General features: G+C 42.0%; 1 protein-coding gene across 5 annotated transcripts in view; it reads right to left on the bottom strand.

Moving 5' to 3' along the window:
• Positions 1-9,937, bottom strand: part of LOC128704427 (myogenesis-regulating glycosidase) — a 127,335-nt gene that overhangs the window by 75,710 nt on the left and 41,688 nt on the right. Inside the window, exon 1 of one of the 5 annotated variants that reach the window (XM_053799575.2) lies at positions 5,051-5,069. The exons of 3 other annotated variants lie outside the window; for them this stretch is intronic. The gene's annotated coding sequence lies outside the window, so the exon portion shown is untranslated. Of the gene's footprint in view, positions 1-4,374; positions 4,717-5,050; positions 5,070-9,937 lie in introns of those variants that run through there. One more of the 5 variants, XM_053799574.2, reaches the window with a different exon arrangement.

The following is a 9,937-nucleotide window of genomic DNA, read 5'->3' as shown; positions in this document are numbered from 1 at the left end:
TCTCTTAACGTGCTAGTGACGCCCCTGCTTTTCATTGGGGGGATGGTGCATCGTCTGCCAAGTCTTTTGCTTTCGTAGTGAGTGATTTTCGTGTGCAAGTTCGGTACTAGTCCCTCTAGGATTTTCCAGGTGTATATAATCATGTATCTCTCCCTCCTGCGTTCCAGGGAATACAGGTTTAGGAACCTCAAGCGCTCCCAGTAATTGAGGGGTTTTATCTCCGTTATGCGCGCCGTGAAAGTTCTCTGTACATTTTCTAGGTCGGCAATTTCACCTGCCTTGAAAGGTGCTGTTAGTGTGCAGCAATATTCCAGCCTAGATAGAACAAGTGACCTGAAGAGTGTCATCATGGGCTTGGCCTCCCTAGTTTTGAAGGTTCTCATTATCCATCCTGTCATTTTTCTAGCAGATGCGATTGATACAATGTTATGGTCCTTGAAGGTGAGATCCTCCGACATAATCACTCCCAGGTCTTTGACGTTGGTGTTTCGCTCTATTTTGTGGCCAGAATTTGTTTTGTACTCTGATGAAGATTTAATTTCCTCATGTTTACCATATCTGAGTAATTGAAATTTCTCATCGTTGAACTTCATATTGTTTTCTGCAACCCACTGAAAGATTTGGTTGATGTCCGCCTGGAGCCTTGCAGTGTCTGCAATGGAAGACACTGTCATGCAGATTTGGGTGTCATCTGCAAAGGAAGACACGGTGCTGTGGCTGACATCCTTGTCTATGTCGGATATGAGGATGAGGAACAAGATGGGAGCGAGTACTGTGCCTTGTGGAACAGAGCTTTTCACCGTAGCTGCCTCGGACTTTACTCTGTTGACGACTACTCTCTGTGTTCTGTTAGTGAGGAAATTATAGATCCATCGACCGACTTTTCCTGTTATTCCTTTAGCACGCATTTTGTGCGCTATTATGCCATGGTCACACTTGTCGAAGGCTTTTGCAAAGTCTGTATATATTACATCTGCATTCTTTTTGTCTTCTAGTGCATTTAGGACCTTGTCGTAGTGATCCAATAGTTGAGACAGACAGGAGCGACCTGTTCTAAACCCATGTTGCCCTGGGTTGTGTAACTGATGGGTTTCTAGATGGGTGGTGATCTTGCTTCTTAGGACCCTTTCAAAGATTTTTATGATATGGGATGTTAGTGCTATTGGTCTGTAGTTCTTTGCTGTTGCTTTACTGCCCCCTTTGTGGAGTGGGGCTATGTCTGTTGTTTTTAGTAACTGTGGGACGACCCCCGTGTCCATGCTCCCTCTCCATAGGATGGAAAAGGCTCGTGATAGGGGCTTCTTGCAGTTCTTGATGAACACAGAGTTCCATGAGTCTGGCCCTGGGGCAGAGTGCATGGGCATGTCATTTATCGCCTGTTCGAAGTCATTTGGCGTCAGGATAACATCGGATAGGCTTGTGTTAATCAAATTTTGTGGCTCTCTCATAAAAAATTAATTTTGATCTTCGACTCTCAGTCTGGTTAGCGGCTTGCTAAAAACTGAGTCATATTGGGACTTGAGTAGCTCACTCATTTCCTTGCTGTCATCTGTGTAGGACCCATCTTGTTTAAGTAGGGGCCCAATACTGGACGTTGTTCTCGATTTTGATTTGGCATAGGAAAAGAAATACTTTGGGTTTCTTTCGATTTCATTTATGGCTTTTAGTTCTTCCCGCGATTCCTGACTCCTAAAGGATTCTTTTAGCTTAAGTTCGATGCTTGCTATTTCTCTGACCAGTGTCTCCCTACGCATTTCAGATATATTGACCTCTTTTAGCCGCCCTGTTATTCTTTTCCGTCGCCTGTAAAGGGAGCGCCTGTCTCTTTCTATTTTACATCTACTCCTCCTTTTTCTTAGAGGAATAAGCCTTGTGCATACATCGAGTGGCACCGAGTTAATCTGTTCTAGGCATAAGTTGGGGTCTGTGTTGCTTAGTATATCTTCCCAGCTTATATCGGTTAGGACTTGGTTTACTTGGTCCCACTTTATGTTTTTGTTATTGAAGTTGAATTTGGTGAATGCTCCCTCGTGACTAGTCTCATTATGTCGGTCTGGGGCTCCACGCATACATGTCTGAACCTTAATTATGTTGTGATCTGAGTACATTGTTTTTGATATGGTGACATTTCTTATCAGATCATCATTGTTAGTGAAGATGAGGTCTAGTGTATTCTCCAGTCTAGTAGGCTCTATTATTTGCTGGTTTAAATTGAATTTTGTGCAGAGATTTAAAAGCTCGTGTGAGTGTGAGTTTTCATCAGAGCTGCCTCCTGGTGTTATTACTGCAACAATATTATTTGCTATATTCCTCCATTTTAGGTGCCTTAAGTTGAAATCCCCCAGGAGCAAGATGTTGGGTGCAGGAGCTGGAAGATTTTCCAGACAGTGGTCAATTTTTAACAGCTGTTCCTGGAATTGCTGGGATGTTGCATCCGGAGGCTTGTAGACTACCACAATGACTAGGTTTTGGTTCTCGACCTTTACTGCTAAAACTTCCACTACATCATTTGAGGCATTAAGCAGTTCTGTGCAAACAAGTGACTCTGCAATGTACAGGCCAACCCCCCCCTTTTGCCTGTTCACTCTGTCACATCTGTATAGGTTGTAACCTGGAATCCATATTTCCTTGTCCAAGTGATCCTTTATGTGGGTCTCAGTGAAAGCCGCGAACATTGCCTTTGCCTCTGCAAGCAGTCCACGGATGAAAGGTATTTTGTTGTTTGTTGCTGGCTTTAGACCCTGTATATTTGCAAAGAAGAATGTTATCGGACTGGTGGTATTGTTGGTACTGGGGGGGGATTTTTTTTCCGGCATTAGTATTTGTATCTGTTGGTTTGGAGTGGAGGCCATCGACTGTGGTTCCACTCCAGGAATGACTGGATTTGGTGTACGATTTCTGCCATTTCCTGCCAGTTTTTTTTCCTTCCTGGCACTAAAAAACCTCTCCCTCTTGAGTGGCTGTGGCTACCCAGGTTTTCCCATGGCCTGGATGTTTTGTATCTTTTTGTCCCCTTTAGATGGTATGCCTGGCAATTTAAGTTATAGCACAGTCTTTCCTGTACTGAAGAGGTACACAGTTCAGGGTGAAAAAGCTTACAGGAAGGGAGTTTGCATTTTCCTGTTGTCATATGGGCACGACATTTTCTAGGGTGGTCATAGTTGCATGTCCCGTCTGTTTTTCCAGATTTCCCATGCCAGCAGATACCAAGTGCATAGTATGTGCACAGGCTTGGTTTCCGTTTGCCTTGGGTTTCTGTGACTGTATTCCCTGTTGGTGCATGTTTCCCTGTCTTACTTCTATCCTCCCTAGCACCAACAATGGAGCTCCCACCAGTTGTTTTTGGTAATTTATCCTCACTATTGCTAGTGGAGTCCTCTTGTTTGCTATTTCCTGCGGTATTTCTAGTTTGCAATATTGGTTTTATCTTATCTTTGACTACACTTGTTTCCCTACTATGGCTCCTGTCCCCTATGAGGTCATTTATATGTATTCCCTCCTGCGTATAATTCCCGACTACCTGGACAAAATCTCCAGCTTCACCATTACTGTCTCCCAGGACAGCATCTCCAGCTTCACCATTACTGTCTCCCAGGACAGCACGGTGGTCTGGTGGCTAAAGCTCCCGCTTCACACACGGAGGGCCCGGGTTCGATTCCCGGCGGGTGGAAATTCCGACACGTTTCCTTACACCTATTGTCCTGTTCACCTAGCAGCAAACAGGTACCTGGGTGTTAGTCGACTGGTGTGGGTCGCATCCTGGGGGACAAGATTAAGGACCCCAATGGAAATAAGTTAGACAGTCCTCGATGACGCACTGACTTTCTTGGGTTATCCTGGGTGGCTAACCCTCCGGGGTTAAAAATCCGAACGAAATCTTATCTTATCTTATTTACTGACTACCAGGACATCATCTCCAGCCTTACAGTTTCTGACTACATGGCCAGTATCAAGGGCAGTACCATTCAGCCCAGACTTTTTATGTTCCCATCTGTTGTAGAAAGCTTCCAGGTTTTCTATGAAAGCAGCTTTGATGTTATTCTCTTTTAATACCCTTGTGATTTTAGTCCACAGATTTATCTCATTTGGGCATACCCAAAAACACTTCCCTGTTTTAACACTGCTTGTAGCTAGTTTTTGGATATCTGCACATGGGGCATGACACCAATTTCCACAAAAATGACAATTTACACATGTGGAAGCCCGTTTGTTTGACTGACCACAGACTACACACAGCTTCATAATGATTTGAATGGTTGATTTATTGCAATTCTACTAGCAACCTCTTGAATATTCTATTAATAACCTCCTTAAATGAAGCTCTAGCTATTTGTATTTCTGTTTCTAACTGTTTTTGTATATTGGACAGCTTACCGTGCACGTTCCTGATTTATATTTAATGTTTGTGTTTATAAGGGCGCCTACAACCCCATCCGTTTACAGTCTGCTTTATTGTCCAACGAAACCGTTTGAAACCAGTCAAGGGTTCGGACCACACACACACACACACACACACACACACACACACACACACACACACACACACACACACACACACACACACACACACACACACACACACACACGCACACTAGTAAAGAGACTACCCAGGCATGGTGACGACCACTGCTCACACACACTAGTAAAATGAATACCATGGCATGGTGACGACCACTGCTCACACACACTAGTAAAATGACTACCCTGGCATGGTGACGACCACTGCTCACACACACTAGTAAAATGACTACCCTGGCATGGTGACGACCACTGCTCACACACACTAGTAAAATGACTACCATGGCATGGTGACGACCACTGCTCACACACACTAGTAAAGTGACTACCCTGGCATGGTGACGACCACTGCTCACACACACTAGTAGACTACCCTGGCATGGTGACGACCACTGCTCACACACACTAGTAAAGTGACTATCCTGGCATGGTGACGACCACTGCTCACACACACACTAGTAAAGTGACTATCCTGGCATGGTGACGACCACTGCTCACACACACACACACACACACATAGTAAAGTGACTACCCTGGCATGGTGACAACCACTGCTCACACACACACACACACACACACACTAGTAAAGAGACTACCCTGGCATGGTGACGACCACCGCTCACACACACACACACACTAGTAAAGAGACTACCCTGGCATGGTGACGACCACTGCTCACACACACACACACATAGTAAAGTGACTACCCTGGCATGGTGACAACCACTGCTCACACACACACACACACTAGTAAAGAGACTACCCTGGCATGGTGACGACCACCGCTCACACACACACACACTAGTAAAGAGACTACCCTGGCATGGTGACGACCACTGCTCACACACACACACACTAGTAAAGAGACTACCCTGGCATGGTGACGACCACTGCTCACACACACTAGTAAAGAGACTACCCTGGCATGGTGACGACCACTGCTCACACACACACACTAGTAAAGTGACTACCCTGGCATGGTGACGACCACTGCTCACACACACACACTAGTAAAGAGACTACCCTGGCATGGTGACGACCACTGCTCACACACACTAGTAAAGTGACTACCCTGGCATGGTGACGACCACTGCTCACACACTAGTAAAGAGACTACCCTGGCATGGTGACGACCACTGCTCACACACACACACACACACTAGTAAAGAGACTACCCTGGCATGGTGACGACCACTGCTCACACACACTAGTAAAGAGACTACCCTGGCATGGTGACGACCACTGCTCACACACACACACTAGTAAAGAGACTACCCTGGCATGGTGACGACTACTGCTCACACACACTAGTAAAGAGACTACCCTGGCATGGTGACGACCACTGCTCACACACACACACTAGTAAAGAGACTACCCTGGCATGGTGACGACCACTGCTCACACACACACACTAGTAAAGAGACTACCCTGGCATGGTGACGACCACTGCTCACACACACTAGTAAAGAGACTACCCTGGCATGGTGACGACCACTGCTCACACACACACACACTAGTAAAGAGACTACCCTGGCATGGTGACAACCACTGCTCACATGCAACTGCTTCGGCAGGTTGCCAGATATTTTTACCAGAATGATCTTACACCGTTCCTCAAATTGTCGTTTTTCGTGCATATTTTACTTTTTGATACAGTTCACTATTCTTTAGTAGTATACTATTTTTCAGTTGTTCACTGCTCTTCACACAAACGACTGTGTGTGTGTTGGGTTTCAATTTCACACACACGATCCTCTCTGATTTACACATTCTGATGTTAACAAATTACAGATTAATGAGCCACTGATACGTCCACACCTGGTCGTATAGGAGTGAGGCTGATTCATTACCTTTGTAACTTGTCATGATTGTGACCAGATCTACCTGGAGTTCATTACCTTTGTAACTAGTTCAGCTATCATAACTTTGGGGTCCAGTCACTGGACCCATTATGTACCTCTGTAATCTTTTGACTACCGCCCACAGGATGGGTATGGGGTGCATAATAAAGATATTAAACTAACTAACTGATGTTAACAAGGCACCTTTACTACTACTACTAATAATAATAATAATAATTAAATCATAATAATTAAATAATCATTAAATATCTTTATTTCTACAAGTACATGTAGAAGATAAACAAGTCTAGCTGACATCAATGATATACCACTATACAGAAAGCCGCTTGTTATGCAGAGCATTTCCGGCAAATTAGGTCAGTTTTGTCCCAGGATGCGACCCACACCAGTCGATTAACACCCAGGACTTATCTGACTGATGGATGAACGTAGACAACCGGTGTAAAGAAACATGCCCAATGTTTCTACCCTCGCCGGAAATCGAACCCGGACACTCGCCGACTGTTTTCAGTTTGTTACTGGTTTGTTTTATAAATATTAATTTTACTGAAAAATCTCTGGCTCTCTGCATTTAAATGAGGAAAACTAAGGACAAAGAGAGAGGGAAATATTCAGAACAAGAAAATGTTGCTCACTTGGTAACAGTTCAACCCAAGAGTACTCACAAAATCGTAATGACACGATTGCAAACAAACCATACCACGGAGGAGGACAGAACCCGCGATCAGTCTCTCACAGGCACCACAGTGGTGCCTATGCTAACCTTCCTATGGTGTAGAAATATACCTAGTTGGACGAATCTTATTGTGGCTAGCTGGTCTAGTGGCTAACGCAACGGTCTGGAGTTTTGTGAGTCTCTGACCGCGGGTTCTATCCCGTCTGTGGTATGGTTTTTTTCAACCCAATATCTATAGGGAGATTCTTCGTTTGTGATGTTGACCAGTCATTGTACATATACTGGAATCTTTCTCAATTGATCATCAACTTTCTGCTTCATTAATGAACTGTTATCTGGTGATATAATCAAAGGAAGTTCAACCATGAGAAGATGCAAGGAGAGAGTTGCTTTCCTAAACTCGGAAGATAAACAATGTCGGGGAGGTTGGGCTAAACAATTTGGATTTTACTTTGTGTCTAAGTCACTTTGACCTTTTTTTGAGGTTTCCTAAGCGATTTACACATGTGTTACTATGCATGATAATTTGTGTAACTGTATGTGCACCTGTATCTAAATAAACTTACCTTTCTCTTCTAAGTTTCGTGGACATAGTAAGGAATATTTGCATGATTAAAAAATCATGAAGTTGAGGTTTGTGTGAACTTAACCTGGGTTCTTTCAGTTCCTGAAGTGCTCTAACTCGGAGATATATTTCACTAGATGGTATTTGAAATTATTAATACTACGTGTGCAAATTACCTGCAGGAATTTTACAGGGTATTACCTGAATTATTACCAGCAAGTAATTTGGGTGAGGTAAGTGGGATTTAGTCACAGTAGTTCGCCAGACTGTCACTCCCTCGATGCCCACTCCCTACCACTCACAAAAAGCTAGACCTGACATTAATTTAATAATTACAATATTCAACATTAATACCAATAATGGTAAATTATAAAATAATGTGGACTGTATATGATTAGGCTTGCTGGGTACACAAGAGCTCATGTTACCACTTAATTACTGTAGATGGATCACACCACAACACCTGCCTAACACAAAGACCCTACACTGGCCAGCTAGAGATTTAAACACAAGGACTAATGGTGCACTTCCCTGTAAGTGATGTTTGTATCCTTTATCTTCTGCCATCCACATGTAATCTTGAGGTCCTAGAAATTTCCTGTCCCAATTCTTTAGCTGGGGTCATTAACATGGGTTCCTATTACAAATTCAGGCCAACACCCCCCCCCCCAATTTGGCTCATGAGATGCCAGATTTTTAGCAGAATTTTCCACGACAACCAGTGTTTACAAATTACAAATAGCGTCTCCTATTTTTTTTTGTCCTTGTTGCCAAATTGGAAGGGTTTTCCACATTATCCTAATTCTTCAGCAGGAATGTGTCAGCAATTTCTAAATTACGGATTGAGGCCAATATACACCAACTGACCTTCGAGAACACCTGATTACATCGCACAATTCAGTCCAGTGTACACACAATAAATTCATTATGGAGTTCTCTGCCGCGTCACTCCCCGGTTGCTCTGCCTCCCCCCCCCCCTCACTCGAAATTTTAATACACAATTAAATTATTCATTTATATGTTCTACATTTAGGAAATTATGTAAAAAAAAAATCCACAGGTGGATTAAGTGCAAATAGATCTGTTTTAGCTTTATGTTACTTTTCGTGAAGGCCCGAAGTAGGTCTTTGTAAAGCATGTAAAGTTTTTGTAAAGCATGTAAAGTCTTTGTAAAGCATATAGTCTTTTATGTGCATCGTTCCAGTCACGGTATTGTGCCTTTTTGTTATTTAGTCTTTGTAAAGCATGTAAAGTCTTTGTAAAGCTTGTAATGTTTTTGTAAAGCTTGAAAAGTCTTTGTAAAGCTTGTAAAGTCTTTGTAAAGCTTGTAAAGTCTTTGTAAAGTATATAGTCTTTATAAAGCTTGTAAAGTCTTTGTAAAGCATGTAAAGTCTTTGTAAAGCATATAGTCTTTGTAAAGCATGTAAAGTCTTTGTAAAGCTTGTAAAGTCTTTGTAAAGAATGTAAAGTTTTTGTAAAGCATGTAAACTCTTTGTAAAGTATATAGTCTTTATAAAGCTTGTAAAGTCTTTGTAAAGCTTGTAAAGTCTTTGTAAAGAATGTAAAGTTTTTGTAAAGCATGTAAACTCTTTGTAAAGTATATTTATTTATTTATTTATTTATTTATTTATTTATTTCCAATTTGTGCACACATACAGAGGTACAAAAAAAATACAGATAAGAGCAGTATGCCAAAGCCACTTATGCTATGCATAGCATTACGGGCTGGCTTAAAATTAACTTAAGATTAACTAAGCAATGATTATTATTATTATTATAATCAAAAAGAAGCGCTAAGCCACAAGGACTATACAGCGCTGCTACTAAGCAATGATGAAATCAGTGATAAAACATTAATGTAAACAGATAACTATAAAGCACAAGTGAGTATTACAAAGACAGGTCATATGGTTGCATTCAGTTAGGTAGTGATTCTGTTAGGTAGTGTATTTAAAAAATAATAAAGTTAGATTGGGTTTTAGGTTTAACATTTATGTGATATAATTGTGAGAAACATTTAAGATATACAATTTATAATGTTCAGTTATTCAGTATTTATTTGGTTTTGGGTGAGTAAGTAATCTTTGAGAAGAGACTTGAATTTATAAACAGGTTGTGTTTCTTTTATATTTACAGGTAATGAATTCCAGATTTTAGGGCCTTTTATGTGCATTGAGTTTTTGCATAGTGTGAGATGGACACGAGGAACATCAAAGAGTGATCTGTGCCTTGTGTTATGGTCATGTGTTCTGTTGAGGTTGGCAAGGAGATGTTTGAGGGGAGGGTTAATATCAGAGTTAAGTGTTCTATGTATGT

The sequence above is a fragment of the Cherax quadricarinatus genome, chromosome 84, assembly GCF_038502225.1.
Source record: "Cherax quadricarinatus isolate ZL_2023a chromosome 84, ASM3850222v1, whole genome shotgun sequence".
Classification (NCBI taxonomy): domain Eukaryota; kingdom Metazoa; phylum Arthropoda; class Malacostraca; order Decapoda; family Parastacidae; genus Cherax; species Cherax quadricarinatus.
Note: the sequence above shows the minus strand (reverse complement) of the source record. Positions and strands in the feature narration are given on the sequence as shown.